This window comes from Stenella coeruleoalba (assembly GCF_951394435.1).
Source record: "Stenella coeruleoalba genome assembly, chromosome: 10".
In the NCBI taxonomy this organism is placed as follows: Eukaryota; Metazoa; Chordata; class Mammalia; order Artiodactyla; family Delphinidae; genus Stenella; species Stenella coeruleoalba.
Window position 1 is genome coordinate 85,874,295 of NC_137156.1, and position 27,570 is coordinate 85,901,864.

The following is a 27,570-nucleotide window of genomic DNA, read 5'->3' on the forward strand; positions in this document are numbered from 1 at the left end:
CTTTACCACTGTTTAATTTGTCAAAATCTATCAAGAGCCTTTCAACCACAAACCTGTCCTCTAAGGTACATTATCATTCCCACACTTAGATTAACATCAGGGGCAACCCAAGGAAGACTGCATAATCACTAAGACTCCATGAGGATTCTTCTCTCCCGTTTGTTAATTCCTCCATGTGTCAGTATCTCACCTCTTTCTTAAGTACCACTCTTACTTTCAATTAGTTATTTAAGATCATTTAAAAATTTGGCTCTAATCTTGTGAGCTATGTCTGTCTGCTTTCAAAATCAGTCCCTCATTACAGTGTTAAGGTTCCTACTGGGCTCAAATTAGCAAGATTTTCTGTTTACTTCATATTTGTGAACCAGGAAGCAGGTAACAGTATGGTGCTAGAGTAGTTAGCTGACAGCTGTTGGGAAACCCAGCAGGTAAGGAGGTCACACGTGGAAACAAAATGACAAAGACAATAATTCCTTTCTCAGAGAAAGTTCAGATACAGAACCACATGGTTTCCTCCACTAACAATCAACTCTAAGGACTATTCACAGAGATGACAGGAAAAGAAAATGGTTTTTAACTTAAATGCAAAATCTCTTCTGAAAAACTATATTCGTTCATAGGGAATTTAAAATCACCACTAAACTACTTCATTGCTCATGGATTAAACACCAAAATGTGGATAAGGATAATAAAATGGGTAAAGAAATAAAGAAATGACTTTTAAAACTTTTATTCAGTGAAAATGACCTATTTATGTCTAAATGTATGGATGTGTGTACACGTGAGTATTACCCCACCCCTGCTTTCCCACTGACATATGTCTAGAACAAATTTATAGTACTCCTGAAAAGAAAAAAATTATATATTTGGCCATAATATTGTGAGCAAAAACAACCACTCAGTAGTATCACTGACTAAGTAGAAGCTGTATATGCATTTCTGCCGAAACTAGGCAGTTCTAACTCTTTGATTAGTCCTAATACAGTGAGTGCAGGGAGCTGTGTGATAGATACTAAGTAAATCTAGCATACACTACTTGTGCCCAAATTGGTTTATTTCACATTTCTGTATTTGGGGGGAAAAGCAATTTCTGTATGACAGATGCACCTGCAGTTTGCCATGTGACCTACACACAGAAAGAGCTACAGAGTCATAGGTTTAGCAACAAGGAGAAAATTGCATTTTATTCTTTTTTGCTAAAAAAAAGCATATTTTTGCCATGAAACATGTTTGTATTGAGTTAGTCCATGTCTACACAGAGTAAGTGAAAAACAGAAATGCAACACTGATTTACATCTGGGTAAGTCAAAGCCCCCATCAGCCTGCTATCCAAGACAATGTTGGTTTGGCCTCAGTTGGACCCTACTGGTCGCCTACAGTAATAAAATGCATGGGATAAAAAAGCTATCCATCCTTCACTTCTCTTTACCAATGTAAATGTGGCCTAAATGTCTCCATCAGTGTCAGAAAGTTGCCCCATTATAAAACTAAGCTTTTTCATCAGTGTGTGTAATTTTTAAACCTTAAGACTGAATGAAGTCCTGAAAGCAGGTGACACAACAAGAATGCTCTCTTTTTAAGAAAGTCTTCACCTAAAAACAGAGTCCTGAAATACATGAAGCAAAACCTAACAGAACTGAAGTGAGAAACAGACCATTCAACACTAGTAGTTGGAGACTTCAATACCCTACTGACAATAATGGACAGAACTAGGCAGAAGATCAACAAGAAAACAGAAGACATGAACAACACTAAGAATCAAACAGACCTAGCAGATATCTATAGAAAGTCCCACCCATCAGCAACAACAGAATATGCACTCTTCTCAAGCACACATGGGACATTCTCCAGGACAAATCATAGGCTAGGCCATAAAACAGACCTCAATAAATTTCAAAGGACTGAAATAAAACAAAGTACGTGCTCCAATTACAACAGAATGGATTGGAAACCAGTAATAAAAAGAAATTTAGAAAACTCACAAATGTGGAAATTAAACAACATATGCCTAAATAACCAATGGGAATAAAGAAACCACAAAATAAATTAGAAAATATTTGGAGATGAATGAAAGTAATGACATACCATACCAAAACTTATAAGATACAGGTAAAGCAGTGCTCAGAGGGAAATTTATAGCTGTAAACACCTATGTTAGAAAAGAAGAAAGATCTCAAATACTTATTTGAGTTAATCAATTGGTTAAATCCACCAATATATTCTGGAACTTGATTCTCCAGTCATAAGACTAAGCAACAATAGATAACTAATAAGAACCTGCTGCATAAAAAATCTTTTAAAAAGAAAAAGAAAAAAAAAGACTAAGCAACTTTCACAGCAATCATTTTTAACTCAGTAAAGATACAACTTTGAAGTTGTGTCAAACAGAATGTCACAAAGTTACTTATATGTGGAAGTTTTTGGTAGAACATGATTCTCTTCTAATTTCCTAAATGAAGAAACTGAGATCACATAACAAGTTAGCAGAAGATATAGCTTTAAAACTTCGGTTTTCTGAATTTCACTCTAGTAGTTTTTCAGCTGCAAAAATAATTAGCATTGTGAATGTAAGTTTTCCATGGCTTAAGATATTTACATGCTGTAAGCTGGTAAATTTTTGGCTTACTATTGCCATACTCCTTTCTAGATGTCCATATGCATTTCCATGTACACATCAGGAATTACAAATCTACTCTGAAACTCATTAAAAGTGTCAGACCACCTCTCCTCAGCAAAGCATTTACTGAAAGATTCCAATGACAAGATAAATGATCTCCACTGTCTCTATCAAGATCAGAGTGGATGACTTTGGGATTGGGGGAGGGAAAGGAGGAATGTGATAAGGAAGCAAGAAAGTCAAGGATGAATTCTGGCTCCTAAAACTACACTGAGTTATGGGAGCCCACACAAAATGGTCTGGGTAACCTGAAACTCTTAACCTAGAAAGGTAGTGGAGCAAAGGCCATCTTCTTGCTGGTCAAACGATCTATGAAGACATAACGGTGAATAATCTGGATTGCAAAAGCAAAGAGACCTTGACTCAAGTGTAAAATCTGCCATTTTGAAAAAAATTTCATTTTTAATTAATTACAGACTTACAGGAAGTTGCAAATATAGCACCGAGTCCTATATACCCTTCATCTAGCTTCCCCCAATGATGACCTTTTACATAGCTGTAGTACATTATCAGAACAAGGAAAATGGCACTGGTACATTGCTGTTAACCAGACTCTAGACTTTATTTACTTGCATTTACTTTTTTCGTAACCCCAGGCAATTTAACACAGCTAACCTCTTTGATCCGCAGTTTACTTATCTGAGACACGAAGGTAGTAAGAGTAGCTATTTCAAAGTATTCATAAGGATTTAGTAAGTTAGTGCTGGTATATTACAGTAGTAGCTGACGAACAGTAAAAATGTGATAAATGTTCAGATTCTAATTATTAAACAAGACTTCTGGGATTTCTAGTTCTGCTCTGACATATTCCTTGAAGCTTTTCTTACTACCCACAAATATAGAGATGGTATCTGCCACCATTTATAGCTTGACTAAACTCAAAGGACAAAAAACACTAGAAAAATAACAGAACATAGCCTACTCTCGAAAGCTTAAAAGGAACTCTAACTCAAATTCCTTTTTGTGTGTGCCCATATCCTGATTTTTTGAAACTTCATTTTTCCAACAGTGAAATGGCTCAGGTCCTACTGAAAACCTTTTTTTGAAACCTTTGGGGGGAAAAGCAGTGGACTAACGAATTAAAATAGCTGAACCTTAAACCAACATCTAAGAATTATCTATTTTAAATGGTTTTGCTTCCCTGTTTCGGGGGTGAGGGGTAGGTTTGGAATTTTTTTCTAATGTACGTTTTTAAATCTTAGTAAGACTTTTATTTTAATCAAACAGATTGAACACAAGCCTGGGTCCACCACGCTAGTTTCCAAGCCTACCTGTGTCAGCACTCAGGGACGTAGGGCTCTTTAAGAAGCGGGCTCTTTATTAGGTCATGACTTGGCTTTTGTTTGGAGGCACTTTTTGTATACGTGAGAAACAAGTGTACATATAAACAGTCAGTTCCAGGCACGATCAAGGTTCCCCAGTCTGGGGGCTATCCACGCTCCTGTCAACCGTTTGTGCGAGCCCAACCAAAATCCCTCTGGCTTTGGCACTGCTGACATATGCCAGTGCCCACAATGCTCCTGGGCCCTACCGCCTTCACAGCTATATCTTAAGGACACGAGTGTTTAATTTACAATGGCGAAAGAACGTTGCTCGATGTTCCCCCAGCTTTGAAATTTTCAAACCTTGAGAATGGATGAAACTGAAACTTTTAAGATTTTGTTTTTTTGGTTCTTTCGCTTTTTTTTTTTTCCTACTCTTTCTTCTTTTTGCAAATTAGCTGCATTTTCAAAACCTGCCACCCACAAACAGTCTGAAACACTGAAGTGTCTGCTCTGTTTCTATCAACAGACATTATTTGGAATCACTTAAAAGGACAAATAATATGTCCACTAATCAGCCAAACAGCTAGAGTAGACATCTTTGGTTCATCTGAATGCTCAGATGTCTCTTCCATGTTCCTAAAGTCAGACCAAACAAGAATCCTATTTGGCTAGCTTTGGCACTGGGTTCAGATTAGGGCAAGCATCTCAAACCAAGTCATCTCCAAGGGAATCACTTAGGGTTAACTAAGATTGTAGGAAAATAATTTCACAAATACAAGACTTGATCTATTCCAACTACCACATACATCAATTAAGTAACCTATGAGCTTTGTTTTTCTAATCTCAAGATTTATTTTTAACTGGATCAAAGAAAAGACTTGGGGATGGGAGGAAGCAACTTTTTTTATTTTATAAATTATACCAGAATGATCAAAACCTGGTTTCCTACCTGAATGGAAAAGATGTCTTTACCTCTGTGGACCACTGTCCTCTGTCCCGTTCTAACTCCCTTTTTCTCGACATGAACGTACGTTTCCCTTAAAATTACTTCTTTTTTCCTACCCTGGTGTTATGCAAGATCCCTGCTTATTTTGGCGATGGAGACAAAATAAGAAGAGCCACCCAGAGTTCTCCATTCCAAAGGGAGGAGCTTCCCAAGAAAAGCAAAGTTGTGCTGTTGTATTTCCTTTCAGCACTGCCGAAGAGCAAGAGGCATTCTTCAGAGCGGAAATCAGGACAAATGAGGGGGCTGCTTCTGAAATACCTGTTAGAACCATGAATGGCAGGTGTAGGCAGGGACCATCTAAAGGTTCATGAGCACTTACTGCTTGTAAAAAAAAAAAAAAAAAAAAGGAATTGGCAAGAAAAAAAATATGAGAAGTGAGGTGGTTAAGCACACTCAACATGCAATAAGAAAAGACACCTTTCAAACAAAAAACATGAGACAAGGAGATGCCTTTCATTTCAGAGAGAGCCCAGGAAAATCCAAACTCTCAGATGGAGTAGGCGAACCTTGCCTTTATCTCTACGCTCAAAATCCTCACAAAAATGGCCATCAGACCTAGGTGAAAGGCTTTGAAATTAAGGAGGAGCCAGCATGCTCCTACAAGAAAAACAAAGAGAGCCTTGCATATAGGATATTGGTTTCAACGAGGAAGGGTGGACGCCAAAAACAGTATAAGAATTAAGCGCTCACATAATAGATCACTGTTTGAGTGAGGCGCTCCTGCAGATGCTGGAGTGACCTAAGCCTCACACTTGGAAAGGCTGTGTGACTGGAGCCATGATATATAAAGTAAGACCCAAGCGCCAAAGTTCTGATTGAGCCAAGCAAACTGTGGCTGTTTTTGTTGGGTGGAAGAGGCTTTTTTTTTTTTTTTTTCCCACGGAGCAAAGAATATTACGGTAAACATCTGCTAACCATGACCACAGAAGGGGTGGTTGTTTTCATCCAGGGTCATTTTAAAAGAATAAATGTAATTAATAAAACCACAGAGTCATAGTACCCAACCTTCCAACAAGGCTGCTTACTTCTGCCCACAGACCTATTTATTTAAGAAGCACTTAATTGAGAAAGTTCCCTGACGTTGCCATTAAGACTTCTTGGGGGCCACTGATGTGGGGTAAGAATGTTCTGTCTGAAGGGACACTTGAAAATACAGCTGGGACTTCCCTGGCGGTCCAGTGGTTAAGACTCCATGCTTCCAGTGTAGCGGGTACGGGTTCGATCCCTGCTAGGGGAACTAAGATTCCACATGCCACATGGCACAGCCAAAAGAACAAGACAACTGGACTTCACTTCTTATCTCATTCCTTAGGGAGTTGTTTTCCAGAAGGCTCTCTATTGGCAACTTATTATTATAATACATGTATTATTTAGGTATCTGAAGCCCCATTAAAAGAAAGAAATTAATGTTCCAGTGGGTTTACCTCACACATAAAAGCCCCCGAGGATGTCTCTCTGTCAAACTACGTCTTTTGAAAATGACTAAAAATTCAGACTCCAGAATGGTTTGGGTTTTTAAAAATTCCTTATTTGGTTCGTTCTTTTGGAAGGAATGGGGAGGTAGGGAAACTGAATTATTCAGGCTGACTGTCATTCAAATCTGTCACACTGGCGCTCAAAACATCACTTTACCTTTGAACAACCAGCCACAAGCCCCTCCAAAATGAGCGTCACCTATAATTATTACTAACTGTTCCCAATTAAGAGAAAATAATCAAATTCATAAAAACCCAACTTCCATTTTGAGTTAAGCAAAGTTCTGCTTTACCTACAAAGTCAGAGGGTCTTCTAGCCTTAAAAAAGCCAGTTTTGCATAAACTAGAAGCTTTCACTGAATCAAGTTAAAGAACTAGGGTTTCCTATTTCTGACCTATGGTCACCTCAATATGACCAATCAACAAGATACTAAGTTCATTGAGTGTAAAAAACATTTTCTCTCTCTAGCTCTATTTTCCATGGAACTAGAACACAGCAATTCAGAAAGGTCAGACTCCAGTAAGCTTACTGAAAAAATAAATATTAACTTCATCAGCCCCACTTACTCTCACGGTTGCAGTATCGGACAGGGTCCCTACTGTTGGACCGGCTCTAAGAGCAGCCTGGGAGCGTGGGGTGGGAGACTGTCAGTGTTTCAACTTTTCCACCAATCAGTGTTCAACAAGTACCTATTCAGCACCTCCTAGGTACCCGTTACGGAGTTCAGTGTGTGTGCGCGCGCGTGCACGTGTAGGTGTGTGCGAAAGCAGGGAGGGAGAGAAGGGTGAGGTGCTGTCTTCTGAATGCTACTGACACCTCATAGAACTGTTAGGGGAAGCTAACACAAATTTCAGCGTTCACTGAATCTGGAAAATCATTCTTGTGTTTACTTGTTTGTGCATTTTCCGCAAGGCTCGGCGTTCTGTGCTAAGAAGGAAGGCAGGCAGAGATGGAGATGGAGTGGCAAGCAAGGTTTTGATACTCCAACTGCCCTTAAGGAATGAGGAGCCATTAAACAAGGAAGAGAAAGGACTACAAAGGCCCAGTCGTATTTAATAACTGCCAATCCCTTCAGCTGTGAAAGAGAGCGAGCCTTAATGTAACCCACTAATTCCACCCCCCAACACAGTCAAGACTCACTTCCACAAGTAAGTCCAGTATCAGAGGCCACTGTGGTCAGAACTGGAATATAACCATGTGTCGCTATACTAAATTATGCTTAAATAAAAATGCAACGCATCCATCCTATTTGTATAATAGAGGGATTAAATCAGCTATAATTTTCAAGCTTTAAAAGAAAATTCCAAGCTTTTAAGTCTATTCCTAGTGAAAGATAATGTGACAAATGTCATAATAAAAAAATAACTTAGCAGGAGGAAATAATTCTTTATCCTTTTAAAATTTTCCTGATGAAATGCATCATTTTACCCTAATGCATTTCAACATACTTACCCCTAAATGTAAATTTGTTTTGATAAAATGAAGAGCATTTGAATCCAAATTGCACACTGATGCTTCTACACTGATCTGTTATAACTCAGTAATCAGAGTTAACAGACTGCCTAATTAACCAAGTCATCATTTGCCAAGATCCAAATATGGGATGAATTGTGGGCCAAGGAGAAAATATGATGGACATGAAAATTATTAATTCAGGGAAGCATTAAAAGCATGTGGAGTTAAAGTTCTTTGCTAAATCTTCCCATCATTAATATCCTTAATTTTTATAATAGAAGTAATATGTGAAAATAAAAAAATATATTACATTCAGGGTATATGGAAAAACATTTTTAGATCAACTAGTTATTAGTCATTGATACAATAAATTACTTTTTTAAGCCTTTGACAACCTATGGGGTAAAAATCACGGACACCCTCTGATAGTAAGTAACATCCGTTAAGTGCTTCCTTAGGTGCCACCATCATGATCGGTGTTTCATACGGATCAATATGTTTATTCTCCATATAAACCCTAACCCTTGGGAAGGTACTATTTTTATCTTCAGGTAACATTCAAAAACTGAAGTTCAGAATATTTTTTTTTTTACCCACAAGAATGTATGAAAAAACAAACAAAGTCCAATCCTTTCAAAATTCTTAGAGAAGTGTTACTAGAAATTCTATAATTTAACTCACCAAAACTTTACCCATGGAAGCTTTATTCACTCATTTGTTATGTACTTAGTAGGAGAAAGGCAATCAGGGTAACTTGACAGATGCCATGTGGCTAGCCTGGACAGAAACCCTTCATCAGCAGCTATTTCCCATCACTAACATCACTGGTCTGGCCTAAAAGACACGTATATTTTAACCGGGCTAAGTAAGGTATTTTATAAGCCGTTTTCCCTAGGTAATTCAAATCCAAGTCCAAATGTAGGGTTTAATTCTAGAAGAGACAGTAAGTCCACCAATCTGATCATTTTTCCCTTGGCTACTTGGTAACTAACTCCTATTCATCCTTAAGGGTCCCAGCCAGATCTCACTGCTTCGGGGAGGGCTTCCCATCTCCCACCTCCGATGTCTCCTCCCCAACCTCATATATACGTGTACAATCTATCAGTATTTCTGTAGCTTCTCTAGCACTGTATTATAATTGACCTTTCTGTCTACCTTGTAGATGTAAGTATGTTGAAGTCAAAGACCTTGCTTTAGGACCTACGACAGTGACAGATGGTTGGCGGATGGCTGGACAGAAGGACAGATGGAAGGAGTACAGCAATGAATGAAGCCCAGGCTCCTTCAGGACAGAGGCATGGTAGTATTTTTGAGGCAAAACCCACTTCATCGATGTCAATGTCACTGGAGATGTCCAAGTAGTAGGCACAGAACTTAATGGGGAACATCTCAGATGACACTCAATCTTGGAGAGCTGGGCTACATGATATTTAAAGGTTCCTGCCACCTCTGTAATCTTATATCTTTACTGTGCATCAAGTACAGTGCCTTTCTGAGCGATCCTGGATCCTGGACCAGGAAAAAATAGTTATAAAGGACATGGTCGGGACAACTGGATGAAATCTGAATAGGGACTGAGGTTCGGACTATATTTTATTAATATTGTATCAATATTACCTCATTGTACTGTGGTTATGTAAGAGAATGTCCTTGTTCCTAGGGAAAAAAAAACACCCTGATTTATTTAGGAATAAAAGGGTATGACACCTGCAATCAACTCTCAAATGGTTTTGAAAACAATTACGTATAAGTATAGACATGTGTGTGTATGTGTATTACATAGGTAGATCGACAAGACATGATAAAGCCAAGGAGCAAAACGTTGAATCTAAGCAAAGGGATCCTTTTGGGGAGTTCCTGGACTACTCTTGCAACTTCTCTGTAACTTTGAAATTACTGCAAAATTAAAAGGTGCCTGTGCTTCAAAAAAAAAAAAAAAAAAGTACAGTGCCTTATAGGATATATATGCGCACTCTACCTTCCGAAAATTCTGTCCCTTTCTTCTGAAACAAGCACCCCTTTCACCCACTTTCCATTGTCTTGTGCAGGTCAAAGGTCATTCACCTCTCTTGAGACGAGCATGTGACCCACGCCAGGCTACCCACTGCTTCACATCTCCCCGCCAACCCAGCCTTGCTCCAACCCCAGAAACTGTTTCAGTGATAGGCACATGGCACACAAGGGACCAATCGCAGAACCAGGAAGATCCAGATTCTGTGAGAGCTGCTAGAACTTATAAACAAAGATTCCTTTCTGCTGGAGTTGCTACAAAAGCAGAGTGATGAAGGGTTATGTTGCGACAAACTGGTCAACAACTCCGTGAAGGAATCCAGCACAGAGCACTGCGCGCGACTTGAGACCAAGACTTAAGAGCGAGATCTGAACCCCCCACTGCAGATGCTCCTGAAGCTCATTCTACCAGCCGAGCTTCCAGCATCATGAGCCACTTAATTCCTCTTTATGCCTAAACTGGTCCCAAGTTACCCAAGAGGCCTGACAAACAGTGGGCTCAGTATCTGAAGGCACAGACACATTAAAAATGGTCTGCTGTTTGTGTTAACAAGGACATGCAGACAATTCCAACCCCTGGAGTAAAAACTGCTTATTCGTTGGTCTTTTGTGACTGGCTTTTCTATATTTTTTTCAAACCTAACATTTTACTATGTTTTTTAAAAACCTATTATCTGTTATTTTTGAACGTCAAAGTCCTTGGCATACAGCTTATGAATCTGGAATTCTATTGACCAAGGAACCAAAGATCTTCTAACTTTGCTACCCAGTGTTACCTGTAAGTACCCAGATCTTCACTTTGGTAAATAAAAAGCCTTCCAGGTGAATGCATCTCAAGAACTAAACCTGCTTGCTGGGAAAATGCCCCAGGTACAGGACTGCTGCTTTGGGAAGGGGACCCTCTCGCCTGCCACACTTTTCCACACAGGTGATTGAGTGGAACAATTCAATCGTTGGGTAGTCAGAGGCTAACACGAACTAAAATGAGGGCTGCAGAGATGAGGTTAACTAGAATAATGTAGAAAAATGACTCAAAGAGAAAAATGACTCAAAGATCTAGAGAAAATGTCTTAAAAGGCACGTCCAACTAGAGACCGAAGAACGCCAATTAAGTGGCTGTCCTTGTTCTGAATCACATCGGGACTTAACTTTTATTTCCCAAAGCTCTTGTACTAGCAAAAAGAATTAAAGCATTTGAAAAAGGCTACTAAGAACAAACAGAGCTGGTTACATGGCACTGAAGTATAAAGTCTCAACACGTAGCATACAAGCAGCCCCAAAGGGAAAAATGTATGTTCAAACAAAACCATGCTTGCAAATCAACACCCTAGGAAGATGCTTACATGGTGAAAACAATATGGTGCGGTGGTTAGGAGCCATGGCACCAGAGGAAGAGTGGTTGGGTTTGAATCCCAGCTCTACTTCTAATGAGCAGAGAAGTTTGAGGGAATCATTTCACCTCACTAGGCCTCAGTTTCCTCACCTGTAAAATGGACTTTTTAGAATCATCCCCATCTCATAGAGTTTTGTGAGCTAATATGTAAACTCCCACTAAAGGCAGCTATTACAGGGAAGACTTTTCACAACTAGACTGTTTCTCTTCACCGCTGGTTTTTGGAATTTCTCAGGATTAGGTTTTGCATGAGTTTTAAAAATTCTACTCTTCTCTCTCATTACTTGTAAGGGAGAAGGGGGAAACTACACACACAAGGATTGGTGATAACATGAAATGCAAGTTCTTCTAGGCATATACAACTATAGAAAACCATATGCATGCTTTATTCTAGTAGAATTAAAAAAAATTATCATGTTTAAGAAGTGGGCTGGAAGTGAAGGAATAGATTTGTGTCACCAGTAACAAATGATCTGGGGCAGATATGGACAAAGACGGCCTCTCTTGATGTGAACATCCAGGGTAAATAAAGGTTGACTGACGGTCCATAAGAAGCGGCAATGTGAGACTCAAGCCCCAGCACATCATAACCAGACTCACCTGGCCCTGAGAGGCACACTGAAGGCAGCAACATTTCAAAACATCAGAGAAAACCCCTTGGAACGCTCCTAATCTTTCCTGCTGATGCTCAGGCATCAGGATACTGAGAAGACGGCTGCATGGGTGGTGATCCAGGTTGTCAGGCTTCCCGTGTAAACGACACGAATCAAGTCTCGCATTACACGGATCTGTTTCCCCTTTCGTGATTATTGTTTTCGTTTCTGAAATGGTATTTGGAGACAAGGGTGTTGCATGTTTTTTATAGATGGAAGAAAAGCTGGGTCTTTGCCACTCCAAGGGCTGTTATGAGTCTAATAAAGGTTTTTCCTGAATCGTTTGCTTCACTTAACTCCTGCTCATTGAACTTTAGCTTTTTTGCTTCTAAAAAGGATATTAGGAACCAAATGTGATGCCCTAAACTGTATTTTACTCATGCTCTTTTATTTTTATTAAGCTGAGAGGGACAAATTATAAATCAACAAAAATTAATGGCTTTTCTTTTTTAATTAATTAATTTATTTATTTATTTTTGGCTGTGTTGGGTCTTCGTTGCTGCGCACGGGCTTTCTCTAGTTGCGGTGAGCGGGGTCTACTCTTACGATGCGGTGCGCAGGCTTCTGATTGCGGTGGCTTCTCTTGTGGAACACGGGCTCTAGGCGCGCGGGCTTCAGTAGCTGTGGTGTGCGGGCTCTAGAGCGCAGGCTCAGTAGTTGTGGCGCACGGGCTTAATTGCTCCGCGGCATGAGGGATCTTCCCGAGCCAGGGCTCCAACCCGTGTCCCCTGCATTGGCAGGCAGATTCTTAACCACTGCGCCATCAGGGAAGCCCCTATCAGCTCTTTAAATTTCTTAGATAACACTGGCTCTTCCATAAATCATGTCAACGAGAGTATGTGACTTGATATAGTTCATCTTTTACCACCAAAAGCTGTGGGATAGAGAGAGAGACAAATCCCTCTCTGTGCTTGGGCTTCCACACAGCAAATGCACAACAAACAGCACAGTTCAACCAGGCCCCAACTAATACAACATAGCAACCAGAACAGACGCTCTACCTTAAGCAGGTGAAAGAAATAAAGGCTCACAATGAAAGATATTTACGTCTACCTCCGTTCAATCCATACAGACTTGAATTTCCTTTCAAAAAAGAGATATGTAAATTTTCAGGACCAATACATCAAGGGTACAATTTTTTTTTTAATATTTGTTTATTTATTTGGCCATGCTGGGTCTTCAGTTGTGACACGCAGGATCTTTGTTGCCACCTGTGGGATCTTCTTTTTTTTTTTAGTTGTGGCATGCATGCAGAATCCAGTTCTTTGACCAGGGATCAAACTCGGGCCCCCTGCATTGGCAGTGCAAAGTCCTAACCACTGGACCACCAGGAAGTCCCCAATTTTTTTAAAATTAGAATTTCCAGGCAACTTAAGACATGGTCTATTGTGAGGCAGGAGATCAAATGAGCTCTGATTACTTAAGGATGAAACATCTCCCCAGCCAGGCATCGTAAGGACAGTGCAGGACCTTCAACTCCAAATTCCAAAGGTGTTTTTGCATGTGGGTTGGGCTCCAAACACTGAGCCATCCCATCATTTGAGGTTTATCGCTGGCCTTATCTGAAACAGATCCCTCACACCCAACAGTCGACATGCTAACAACAAATATAAAACAGGTCATCCCACTGCTCGCTCATTTTCCACTTTTTAAAGGTAATTCAGTGCATGAAATGAGCGAATCTAATAGGGAATCCAGGTTCTTCGCCATCTTTACCCCCTTTAAAATGAAGATCACAAGAAAGGACGTTATGAGTTTTGTCAGGGTGGTTCCCAATACCCTTCTGTTGATCTTCCTGAATCAACAGCATCGTTACTCTGTTCCAGATCCTGTGCAAAGCACTGTGCACGTAGCATCTCATTTAACCCTTGCACGAACACTACGAGCTTATTTATTAGGTCCGGCTATTTCCCCTGCCTCAGGTAAGTAAACTGAGGACCAAAGAGAGGAAGTAATCTGTCCAAGAACAAAGAGCCAGGGAACGAGAGTGCTGGGATTTGGGCTTGGAATCCAACACCCTTAATGAACTTATACCACCCACCATAAGCTTTAGAACCAAAAGGCAAATGATTCTGTCTTCATGGGGAAGGTGATGATGTATAACCCTTTCCGGATGGGACACACAGAGTATCAAAGACTTGTACAAGGTAGAGAGGAAGCTTTCCAGAGAAAACCCAAGGGCAGGATTCTATTCCTATAATAAAGGTGACGTGTGTGGTTTCATTTCTTTTCTTACTCTCTCACCCAGATGCAGTCCTCTTAGTACCATGAAATATAGAAATTCACAGGGAAATCCCAAATGTCCTCTGACTGCTTCGACAAATACTGACTGACAGCCTGCCTACTATTCACTGGGCACTGTCAGCCATGAAGAAGCAACACTGATTCAGACAGATCTGCCTCTTGCTTATCACCTGGTTAACAGGTATATTCAGAAGGTGACAGAGCTGTAGTAAGTCGAAACAGACAAGAGGCTTGGGTGGCTGACAGTGAGAAGGGGGAAGAGGGAAATGACCTTTAATGGGGGTAGTCAGGGAAGCCCACCCCAAGAAGGTGATATTTGAACTGAATAATGAAGGATGAGAAGGGGTTAGCTCTGTGAAGCACACAAATTGTTCCAGACAGAGAATCGCATGGTCCAGGGGCGAGGAAGATTTTAAGGCAACTGAGCACAGGAACAGTGTCTAAATAAAATACTTGAAACCACAGAGGAAAAAGTTAGTTTCCAAGAGTCTCCTGAAAAAGTAAGAGCCACTCCTACAAGCCACTACTTCCACAGAGTCAAGTAATCAACAGAGAGCCATGGTCGAGTGGTCGCCAACGCTTCTCAATCTCTGGGACACGTCGCCAACTGGGCCGTCCACGGGCACAGCTGATGATCTCTGCCACAGTCATGCGGCAGCTTCTCTGTGCATACGACACTGTTCTTTGAGGGCCAGTCCCAAGAAGACGTGTGGGGACCAGGGGCTGCTTTGCAGACTCAGCACAAAGGCGGGGACCGGGATGAGGCCGGGCAAGACCGACCTCATGGAGCACCAGCCTGCATGAGTGAAACCCTACTGAGTTTCAGATTATCATCAGCAATACCAACCTGAAAGCAGTTAGTGAATTCTGCTTGCTGGGCAGGCCTATCGTCTGAGTAAGTCAAAAAACGGAATAAAGAACGAACTGATTGCCTCTCAGGGGAAAGCGTCAAAATGGGACCCAGAGATCTAAGTTCCGTTAGCCGGGCTGTCCAGCTGTATACGTGGCTGCAGAGTCCTTGGAGACGGGCATCAAAGCCACCTCCCAGGGCTTTACTTAAACTTCCAACAGAATACCAGGCGAGAAGCAATGGATTCTGAAATATACATTGTCTACCAGTACAGTAATGGCCAGCGGACCAGCCAGAGGACGGCAAAAACTCCTCAGACTGGGATTTCCAGCACATCACCCCGGGCGCATGGCACAATGCTGGCATTTATTACCTACCAGGAACTGTGCTGAGCTCTTTACAACCATCATCTCAGTAATTCTTTATAGGAATCCAGCTCCTATTTGTATCCCCATTTCCCAGATGAGGAGGTCATGGCCCAGAAAGGTTAAGTAACTGACGCAGGGGCACTCAACCAGTAAATGGAAATGGTGGAATGTGAACCTAGGCTGATTTAACTTCAGTGCGGACACTCTTACCCACATTGCTATGCTACAGCTACAGCAGGCATCCAAGAAATGTCTGTGAACGCATCAGCTACCGTGTTTCATGAGCATCGATCACAGGCTCGTATAGGCAGAGACTATATTATGAAGGAAAGGGAAGTCTCTTCCGTGGGATGGTAATTTTCCCGAGAATAAAGTACAGGCCAATCTGGAATAGGGAAACTGGACAGGAGTGGCTTACTTGTCTCCACCACCCTCCAAAGTAAGCTTTCAGCAGACACATGGGGAAGAGCAAAGCAGAGCTGCAGAGTAGGCAGCACTGTCCAGTCTCTGAGGGATAGTTCAAAGCCATCAGCGGCAGCCCTCACACATACCGGGAACAACACAGTTGGGTGCAGGCCTGTATGTCCTAGGACCTCACGCTAGGACTAAGGCTTTAACAAAATCTCCCATCCAGAGGAGAGAAAATCCATTCGAAAATCTGGGAGTTTAAATTTTTTTAAAAATTAATTAATTAATTAATTTATGGCTGCGCTGGGTCCTCGTCGCTGTGCGCGGGCTCCTCACTGCGGCGGCCCCTCCTGCCGCAGAGCACAGGCTCCAGGCACACGGGCCTCAGTAGCCGTGGTTCGAAGGCTGCAGAGCTCAGGCTCAGCAGCTGTGGCGCACGGGCCTAGTCGCTCCGCGGCATGTGGGATCCTCCCGGACCGGGGCTCGAACCCGTGTCCCCTGCACCGGCAGGCGGACTCCCAACCACTGCGCCACCAGGCAAGCCCTGGGAGTTTAAATTTTGGTTGATGGTTCTCATGAGACAGAAATTTCTTTCTCAGATCTGCCATGGTACTTCTAGTAAGAATATTATGGTCCTAAAATATTTACTGAGATATGTATCTCTGCTGAGAATTGAGTAAGCTGAAATTCAAACATGTAAAATTCAAATAAGACATTACACACACAAATCAATCAAAGAAAGAAGGCATTCATCAAAATAAATAAAAATTAGACATGGAAGAAAAACTGAGAGCATGATTTCATATAAGCAACCACGATTGCTGCTCAACGACCCCACACCTTTTCTTCATTACTACTAGAACCTGGAATTTATCTGGGACAACAAATTTCTCAAGTCTAAGGATCCAGTTCCCAGATGCCCTTATATTAGGGGTGGATACAAGGATGTAAACAGAAGCCACTGAGCAAGACTTCAGGGCAAGTTCTTTAAAGAGGACTTCCTCAGCTGGGAGGAGTACTCTTTTTGTTCCTTGTACTCTTGCCTCTTCCTTTCAGGATGTAGAAGCAGTGGCTGGAGCGCCAGCAGCCATCATGTGACCGTGAAAATGAAGCAACACCTAAACAGGCAAGCAGAGCATAAAGACAGAAAGCGCAAATTGCTCTCCCCCAGACATCTTTTATGAGAGAACACATAACTAATTTTTTTAACCTCACATAGGTGCATCTCTGTTACTGGAAAACAATTCTTAAATGATAGAAAGACATGAAAACATATCTAAAGACTAGCCTACTATTTTTTGTCAGAAAACAAAAAAAAAAGCCTAGGAATTCATGAATGGAGATTCTGATTACCCCTCTATTCACCAAGCTGTTTGTTTAAGTATGACTTCCCTTAATTAGTACCACTAGTCCAGGGAAGCATATTTGCTGAACCTGTCTCTATGTTTTGACATGCAAGGCTTGTGAATTTCAAACATACTTGTAGACATCCGAAGCATTATTATTTATTAGGGCCTATTTTAAAGGTGGAAGATCTGAAAACACTCTCAGAATCTGATGATTCAAGGAAATTTAATAGCTCTGTATCGGCATTTGATCTTTAGCCTGCCATAATCTATCCGCATAGCCCTTCATCCGTATTTGATACCAAAGAGGCATTTCAACAGCTTGTCCATCAACTATAAAATAGAAGGAACATACAGCCAAACCACATGACTTAGAAAATAAAAGGGCTTTCCCTCACACTCATTTAGCTCATGAAAACCCAATGTGATTAAAAGGGTGAAGGAGGTATATTCCACTAGGTGAACCATAATAACGGTATACGGCATCCATTACATTTGTAAGGAGTTTCGAAATTTTCAAAGTGCTTTCCTGTACATTATATCTTCTTCCATCCTTACAAATACAGCCTACTCCTACCTCAGTAGAAAGGGCATTATTTTTTTTATTCCCATTTCTTCTTGATAAATGGTTTGCTCAATAACAGAGGGACTGCTACCTGGTGAGGTATCCTGATTCCAGGTCATCTGTTCCCCTTTGATGCATTAGATCAGGGCCCACAAACTACGGCCTTTAGGCCAAGTATGGCCCACGACCTGTTTCTGCAACTGAAGTTTTATCGGATGCAGTCACGCCCATTTGTTTACCTACAGTCTGTGGCTACTTTTGCGCTACATCAGCAGAGTTGACTAGTTACAAAAGAGACTCTATGGTCCGTGAGGTTAATAATATTTACCATCTGGCCCTTTAGAGACAAAGTTTACCAACCCTTCATTAGATCACCCTTCCACAGATACGATGCAAGTTACAAATCCTGCTCCGAAAAGCCATAAAGCTATCGTGGAAGGCAATAAACGTATTCCTGCTGGCTTTGGAACTCATGCTTGATAATGGGGCATTCCATTATCTTCTGAGGGATTACTATATCCAGTATCGTGTCACCTGCAAAGGTGGATGGCAACTTTTAATCGGTACACAATGTAAGTGTTGTTTGCCACTCACCCTGAACTTTTAACGTGTCTCACAGCCATAAAAAGTCTGGAGGTCACTGGTTGGGGGCATGCATAATGCCACAGGACTGCAACACACAGAGAGACACTGAAAGCAAAAAGAACAGAAGAGGTTAAGAGAAGCGGCAAACTGTGTTGCCTCAAAAGTAACACATTCACGTTAAGCCTTAGGTCTTCCTTATTGACACCGTGCTTTTAAATATGTAATCATGTATCTGTGTACCTATTTTGTCCTTTCCCTTCTAGAATCAGCATTCCATGTAGCTCGTAATTTGAGTTCAGCGTTATAGAATTATAGCACAAAGATGTTACAGAGTCAAGTAAAACTGCTACTCTTGAAGCCACTGTCATTCACTTAGGAAGTTTGGTTCCTTTAACTTCCAACAGTTCTTATTTTTGAGGATAACTTCTAGGAATTACAATGTTATCTCATTCTGAGCAATATGGGTAAGATGATCCCTGAGTCCCAGTGAAGATTTTCCTTTGGGTTTTGGTCTTCAGTCTCTCTCAGTGCATTCAGTACAAGCGACCGGAGGAAATACACACACAAACGTATACGCGCGCGCGCGCGCGCACACACACACACACACACACATCACCTTATTAAAAAAAAAAAAGACAAGCTATCTCACCTGCCAGACAAACACAAAATCTTACTCCCCAAAGGTTACAGTTCTTTCTCCATTGCATTTCAAATGCAGAAGGAGGCTGTGAAACAGCCCTCTCCTGCAAACAGTCAGCCTGTGCGTGTGCTCGTGTGTGCCGAGGCCATGCGCTTTCACGGCTTAGTTGGGTTATGAGTATTTACCAAATACAATGCCAAGTAAGTTGAAGTTGCTGACAGACAAGTCAGCTCATCCTCAAGCAGTTTCAGCAGGTTTTTGTGAACAGCAGTCAGTAGCAAGGTTTTACATGCCAGGCCTTTTCTGCTTAGATCCTTGAGATGATAATGACACCTGTACAGCCCTGAAGATGTCAGAAGGGACCCGCTGTGAGGTAGGGAAATGCAACTACAGGACGAACAAAAAGCACGACCTCTTCCCTGTGTGTGCGCTGTTCCCTTGCAAAAGTAAACTCAGAAAACACTCCGTGAATGCACATGTATTCTAATCTAATCAGACAGAGAAGTTGAAACCAAAAAAGAGATGTATGAAGTTTTATGATTTGAATAGTCGTGTATCTCCGGAAGCTACGTGGGCTGTCTGTCTACTGGGGCTCAGCAGACTGTTAAGTGGTGGTGCTCCCAGTGGGTGCCTTTTCTTGATAGGAGATAAACTCAGGACAGATGGGTCCACACTCTGTTTTCTAGGTATCAGGTATCGACGTGAGTGTAAACTGTTTGTCAAATACATTACGGACTAAGAATCGTCATTCCCCTATGAGTTTTAACGTGCTGTGTTAGCGTTATTCTCCTTCAACAGGGCAGCTTAAGAGCACGATAAGAATGCATCAGAAATATTTTTCCAGGTAATTTCAGTTGGCAAAGTTCAGACTTAATTGGTGACCTCATTAATGAGCAACTGCCACAAGAAAGAGGACCCTTGTCACGGGCTTCTCAGAGCAATGAGATAACCACGTTAATTATATTGTTTCCAATGCATTTACACTGGCTTCCCTTCAGAGGCTACATTTTCGAAACATTCGTTCTGACACTCCATGTGTATGCTCGCTCCTCTCGAAAACCTATCAGCTGTGGGCTCCTCCAGGAAACGTCGGCAGATCACAGCCCTCACATCAGGGCAAAGCAATTGGAAAACTTTTCTACCCTTTATTATCTACTTGTAAAATGTTATAAGCCTGTAAACTAGTTCATTTATGAGCCGTGTTAATAATTTGCCCACACTTGATCGCAGGTTTCGCAAACACGGTTTCCAGGGATGTGGGAGGATAATTTGTAGGTCCGGCATCTCTCCTAAGGGGACACTAACTAATTTGACACAGTAACATGACATTGATGGTGGGACACACTAATGACCACACTCCAGGACGTGGCTGTCAGCCTGTCGTTCCAGTGAAAAGCCAGCTTGCCTTCGCCGCTGCTCGGTACACGATGCTCAACTAATTATTCAGAGGGCGACATTAATGAGAGCCCTCGCGTTTATTTTCAACATACTAACCAGCGCTTAGCTTCCATTTGTCGGATATGGTCACTGGTTAAAATGTGGCTCATGAATAGTAAATCTGAACTCGAACATAACAAAGGAGTACCCGAGAAAAAATGAGGAACTGATTGGAAAACCATCCTTGTCGACTCGTTTTCAGTCTCAAATTTCGTCAAGGACAAAGTGACAGGTAGTAGGAAATGCCGTGAATACCAAGAAAAAGTGAAAGGGATATTTTTAATCACCTATGGCCATATACAATCTTGACTCTTGACCAAAAAGCCACAGGATCACCTTCAGGTCAAGAGCAACTTCTATCTCAAATAAACTTCACCAACTTTATGGTACTGAATGAAGATTTCTTTTGAAGTTAGTTTTTCCATGGAATGACCAAAAGGTTTGTTTGCTTTAGTGTGCTTTTTCAATCTTACAGAAGTTTGATCTTTGATGAGACTGCCTCAAATACGATCTTCACAAACATCACTGAATGCAACTGTGTTTTTTCCAAATCTATTGTAAATCTGTACTACTGAGGGTCTTTTGAAAAATGTTCTTTAATATCCTCTTTACGTCTTGTTTCTAGTCTGCTAAACCTTGCAATCAAGTTCTTTCTACTTTAAGTTGAATTTCTATTTTGGTATGATAAATTTTGTCCTTCATTTAACGGTGATTATAATCCTAAAGTATTCATATAATCATAATTTAAAATGAATAACTTAAAAAAGGTGTGCTTAGATCCATGAGAGGTATTAAAAAATTGAAAATGGTCCTGATGTGGTTCATTGTAAGATGTGCATTTGAATCAAATAACAATGGCAGTATTTCAACGAATGTCCTATCTGCCCTCGTGGATAAAAATTCCACTCAATACTGTGTATGACTTCTGCTTTTATAGGGTGGCAAAATAAATCTGAGTCCACGTGGACCACTTTGGTAATGAAAATGTCACTGAATGCAACATTTCTTAAGTATCTATCTCTAAACTTACTCTGGGATAGATCTGTGATTTTAGAATGCCAAAGTATGTAAATGGCACACAACATGTGGGAAGCAGATTCAGATCACAGGCTAATTTTTAAAATATATTTAAACACGTATACAGATTAACTGTCTCTACCCAGCATTACTGTCTCCAAATGTTATTTACGTGGGTAACTGTTAAAGACAGGTTCTCAGATTACTGGCATCTTTGCGCCTTTTATGCCTGGGAAGCATGTATCCTCCATAATAAACCAAGAAGATGTGGTCAGTCTGTGGCAGAGACTCACTGAATGTTCATCAGATCTCTTCCTTCTTCCTGGGCGTACACAGCTGGGATGTATTTCCAGTTAGGTGGGTCCTTGCGGCTGAGTTACGGCCAAACAGATGGAAGTTGCTATGTTACTTTCATCCTGACCCAGGAGCCTCTGACCCATCCCTAATGCCCTCTCTCTTCCCTTGGTTGTGAGCCCGGAGGTCCAGGGCAGAACTCCAAGTCCTACAAGATGGTGGAGTCACTGGGGGGAATAAGCCAAGGTCTCTGAAATACCATATGGAGCAGACCACCATACTTGTTCCCCACCAGCCAGCAGACGGAGGTGCCTCACAAGTATACCTGCACTATGTTAAGCCTCTGAGACTCAGGAACGCTTATTACATTCGCCAGTTTGTATCTCTTACCCGAATACACAGACCTTTCTAGTTTCCACCCGGTTCCAAACGTATACTTGAATTTCGGAAACACCACACATAAATTTGCAAATTTGGAAACATCCCTGAAGATACGTTATAGTTGTGATTGTTTGCTCCTCTAATTAACCTAAGGGTAGAAAGAAGAAAGGAAGCAGGCAGCTAATGTGTTCCCAAAACGTGTCAGGTGTATCTTTCCTTACTTTATCTTCACGTGGCCCTGTGAGGTGGTCCGATTTCCATTTTACGGATGGCAACACTGAGCCTCTAAGAAGTCAAAGACGAACCAACGCCAGGGAATGTAGATCCAGTGGACATTTTCTTAGTTGACTGCCTCTTGGCTTTTAATACCCACATTTTGCAGGAAATGCTTATTTCTAAGTCAAACGTTTTTGCTTGTTGCTTATAAAAGAGAAAAGTCCATGACATGCTCTAAAATGTAACACAACATTTTCAATTAAAAGCATGAGGAGAAAGTGTCAAGTTACAATACAATCGGTAGAATGTCAGAAACTTCTGTAGAGGTTTTGAAAAGCCAGCAACAAAGGGGATGTGTCGCAGATGTTCTTGGTGATAAAAAAGAAAGAAAAAAAAAAAGCCACATTTCAAAAAAAAATGCATGTTGAGAGCATATTAATTGTTGAGAAATCAATGTTTTAGACATTTTTACATTCTTAATGCAATGGTTGTTAACTATATATAAGGCATTTTACTATACTTTGGTCATATTTTAGAACAAGGGTTGGCAACCTTTTTCTGTAAACGGCCAGACGGTGAATATTTTAGATGCTGCAGCTTTCGCAGCTGTAAGTTCTCTGCGGCAACTATGCCACTCTGCCACTGCAGCAGGAGAGCAACTAAAGGGGATAAATAAACAAATGGGTTCTGTGTTCTGATAAAACTTTATTTACAAAAACAGGTAGTGAGCTGGATTTGGCCCCAGGGCCATAAGTTGCCAACTCTTTTTTTTTTTAAATTTCATCCCTCCCATTTTTTGGAAGTATAATTGACTTCTTATATTAGTTTCGGGTGTACAACAATATAGTGATTCGGTATTTTTATATGTTACAAAATGATCACCACCATCATTTGCTACCTTCTGCCTTAGAAAATTGACTGGGGGTTTTACATACTGACACATAACACATTATGATTTCTCATGTGTTAAATAATGGGAAATAGTATCACTGTAACGAAAAGAAAAAGCTGATGGTTTTTCTCAGCCAGCACAATCAAGTCCCTGTCTTAAGGTAATGGAGGCAACAGTCACCTTAAAGTCACCTTATAATAAATACTTCTTTAAAAAAAAGTAAAGCAAAATAAATAATTTGTAGATTTAAAATGTCACTGGAGGAGTGAATGCTAGAAGCAAAAAATGACAACCTCTAGAAGTTTCAAAATCAAGTACAAAGTCTCCCCACATTAGAACCAAACAGCTTTCCTGGATTTGGAGGACGCTCTTTATCAACCAATTCCAGAGTGGGAGCTATGTGTCCGAAGATAGAATATGCCAGAAGAAACGCATCAAATATATTCTCCCGTCATTCTCCCAAGAATGTAAAGTTGTTGTAACAAGGTTTTAGTTCACTTTTTTTGGGCGGGTGGTAAAGCTCACAGACGTAATACAGACAGAGAAATGCTTTTTTTAAAAAAATCTCAGTTCCCCATTCATGTTTTATTACAACAGTGAAGTACACAAGATGGTTTGAGACATAAAATGGATAAATTGTATGAATTTGTTCTACCTAAAATGTCAATCCCAACAGAAAAAAAGCAAGTCAACGATAGCCCAGCCTGACAAAAGAATATTTTGTAGCCATTAAAAATAACTCCAGGAATAGGGAAATGCGTACAGACGCTTGTTATGATGGGCCATGAAATAAGATAGAAAAATCATAGCTAAAGTACACTCTTAAACATATGCATCAAAAAAAGAAAAGAAAATGGACAGAGAGTTTGCCTTGGAGGAAATGGGATTAGCTGCTATTGTCTTTACAGTTTTTTTGCATTTTTGATTCTCTAAAACAAAGCAATTTCTCAAATATCGGTTATAGAATATGAAAAAGCTATCTGAACTTCAAAAAGAAGAAGACATTCGCTGTACATTTATTGACACTCATTTATTAATGGCTTTTGATTGCCTCTTTCTCAGAACAGGAGTGTCTCGAGAGCAGAGATTCGTGTCATCTCTCATTTCCCAAACATGGTGTTATACCATCTCACGCACTCAATTAACATTCCTCGAAGCAACTGAAGAGTTCACCTTACTTTTAAAAAGTCCTCTAATGAGATTCTGTAAATAAATTAAATTTTTATACTTTAAGCCTTCAGAAAAAACCCAAAACAATTTTGCTGAAAGCATTTGATCGCTTGTAGATTATAGTTGTAAATCAGTTGTCTGATTCAAAAACTGCACTTTCTCTCCTCTTTCCTTTTTACGTGATGGCACACAATAACTTTGTCTTTCAATAACTTAAAACAATTCTGAGTCATTGGCTCCTTAAACACAAAATACATCTCGATCAAGGAAGCTTGCCATTTCGTAAATATTTACCCCAATGCACTACTTTGCTTTGAAGAGGGGATGGTGAGCTCCCGATTGACAAGTAACTTCTGAGCAGAAAGAGGGAGGAAACCTCTCATGTCAGCGAGGAAAAAGGTGCTACGCTGTCTCCACATTCACTCTCTCCTGTGGAGGGCTCTTCCCCACCAGCCAAAAAGCACACGACAAAGGCAGTCATCATTCATCACTGTTTTCTTTCTCTCGGTCAATCTCTGTCTCAGACAGACACACACACACACATGCACGCATATTCACCCTGCACTCACCTCTCACTCCCCGCTTGCATACTTTCAGTGGCTCCCCAGTACTCGCAGGGAAAGAGATCAAAACCTGCACTTGGTCCTTAAAAGGCCACTGGAGATCTCTCCAGCCTCCAGCTCAACTACACGTCTCCACTGGCCCTGCTCAGCTTCTCACTGTGCCTCTGTACTGAGCTAAAAGGATAGAGGAAGGAAGACTGAGGACTAGATGAAGATTCCAGCTTCCTTCTTGAGAACCACTGTGGTCAAGAAGACAGTGGGGAAGAAACATCTTTTTTCGAAGAACAAAAAAATAGGCATCATCAACACTTGATTAATATGTTTTCCTCCACTTAATGTACCACGAAACATTTCCCATGGTATCTTCTGGAGAGAAATAAACTGAGCTGAGTACACAAAAAACTTAAGCCTTAAAAGCAACGTCAGCTTTCTCCTGAACACATAACCATTCGCCCAAGGGTTGTCTGTAAGCCCACAACAACGACAAGTGGGAGAGATTTTGTTGGTTCTCACCACCGGGAAACTCTTTTCTCCAAACTCGTCAACTCCAGGAGGAAAAGAGAAAGGGAGAGCCAACTGCAGAACGCAGCGAGGTCCCACCATGAGAAAGCCAATCAGTGTGTAGTCACACTCGCACTCGGGGTAGACTATTCCATCTTACAGTGGAACAAATGCAAGCCACAGCTGGCTCATCAACAAATCACCCTGCCTAACCCCAGAGGAAGATGGGCTTTCAGTTGGGAATGAAATGAAAGACATCTTCCCCATGACATGCAAAAATCAGGGCCCTCTGAGGACTATCGCTCTTCTGATCTCTGGGGGAACAAGGGTGTTTACTGACGAGCAGCTAGCAAAGAGAGAAGGCGCTGTGCTTCATTGTGATCTAACCTCAGTGGCCCAAACCAGAGTAACGTATTGTTTGGGACTATCACACAATAACTAGTGCCATTTCATCTTCCTCTTCCTGGGCACACAGGACGATTATGTTGCCCCATTTTCCTGACTCTTAGGTTGGGACCATGTGTCCGATTTCTGGTCCATGGGATGGGAGCAGAAGCAAGGTGCCCCACTTCCAAGCCTGACCAAAGAATCAACTGTGCTCCCTGTTCTTCATCCCCCGAGACCGTGGAGACCCCCAGTTCTCTTGGCAAATCCAGGATGGAGGAGGTTCCATGGGCACATACAGACATGAAGGGAGCATGACATACACCTTTATTATGTTAAGCTACCAAGATTTGCAGGTTGTTGGTCACAGCAGCTAGCACAACACATCCTGACTAATATACTTTACACCTTATTACAGTCTTCATTAGGATTTCCTTGAATACCTACTTATTTCTGGCTTAGTCTCCACCATGGGACCATGTCTTGATATTCTGTGTATCCCCTTTCAGAAAAGACCTGCCACCATGTCTTCCAATAAATGGTTGTTGATAGAGTGACAAATGACTAATCAATTAAGAGGGAAAGCATTCACGTGACAGTTAACTTTTTCAGCAATTACCCTAGGTCATATATGACAAATGAGGACTCTGTTCTCACGAGGCCTGCAGGAAACAACAATACAAGCAAGTGGGAAAGATGAACACACAGATTTGACCTAAGCACAACACGTCAGAAAAGGCTGCATGTTAGAAATGATCTGGAAGCCTAAGACATTAAAAAGATGAGCAGAACTTAGCCAGGGAGGTGGGGCTGGGTGGAGGGTGAAGAGAGCAATTCTGTGATTCTCTTGGTCAAAACAGACAAACACAAACACCGGGCCTGACAATAATCCGTCTTCTGTCTTCTACAATGACTTTAAAAATATAACGTGGGAGTATCAGGACTTCCAAACCAAAAATGAGGCCAAAGACATTGAGTAATACAGAAACAAAAGAACGCCATTACCCTCTGCTAAGTGTCTCAACGGTGTAACTTAAGACAAAACACTTGTTTTTCTTCCACCGACAGGGAGAAAAGAGTGGGTTAGTCACACGAAAATTGCTTTTCTAAATTCTCTGAGAAAATAATAGCAAGAGAAACGAGGCAGTTCACAGACCGCACCACTATTCCTTCTTAAATATTCATTTGTCTCCTCCTTTCTATAAATATCAGAATGATCCCTCAAAAAGAACCACAAAAGACAAAAACAAAGTGGGTTTTGTTTATTCTTTAAATCCATAAACTCCTGAGGATAGAGCACTTAGAATAGGGTCGAGAGACCCAGCTTCTCATCAGCACTGAGCTGTAGCTTTTAACTGCGTCCCCTCATCTGCAGACTGAGAACAGTGAGTTTGGAGAACTGAAAAGTCCTTTCCGGCACTAGTATCTCATAAAGGGGTTTTCAAACTCACAGGCTCAACACAATCACCTGGAAGGCTCATTAAAACAGGACTGCTGGGCCCTAACCCCAGAGTTTCTGATTCAGTAAGGCTGCGGTAAGGCCAGAAATTTTACATTTCTGTCTCCAGGTGATGATGGTGCTGCAGCTGCTTGGAGGACTGTGCCCCGAAGTCCTCTGCTTCCAACCTGCCTGTCCGTGCACATCTGGATGCCCAGGTGGAAGACGGTCTTCTCCTAACCAGGACCAGCCGAGTCTGTATCGGGTGGGGACTCTTTCTGGGTTCCTTGCCCAACCTCTGGGGACCCAGACCTTAGCCTCTCTCCCAAGGAAGTC

At 41.3% G+C, this 27,570-nt stretch overlaps 1 protein-coding gene across 9 annotated transcripts in view; it reads right to left on the reverse strand.

Annotated features, from left to right (window-relative positions):
* FOXP1 (forkhead box P1) overlaps positions 1 to 27,570 on the reverse strand; it is a 598,032-nt gene that overhangs the window by 361,903 nt on the left and 208,559 nt on the right. For 7 of the 9 annotated variants that reach the window (XM_079934808.1, XM_079934799.1, XM_079934797.1 and 4 more), the window contains exon 4: positions 18,311 to 18,406. The exons of 1 other annotated variant lie outside the window; for it this stretch is intronic. The gene's annotated coding sequence lies outside the window, so the exon portion shown is untranslated. Of the gene's footprint in view, positions 1 to 18,310; positions 18,407 to 24,917; positions 27,002 to 27,570 lie in introns of those variants that run through there. One more of the 9 variants, XM_079934809.1, reaches the window with a different exon arrangement.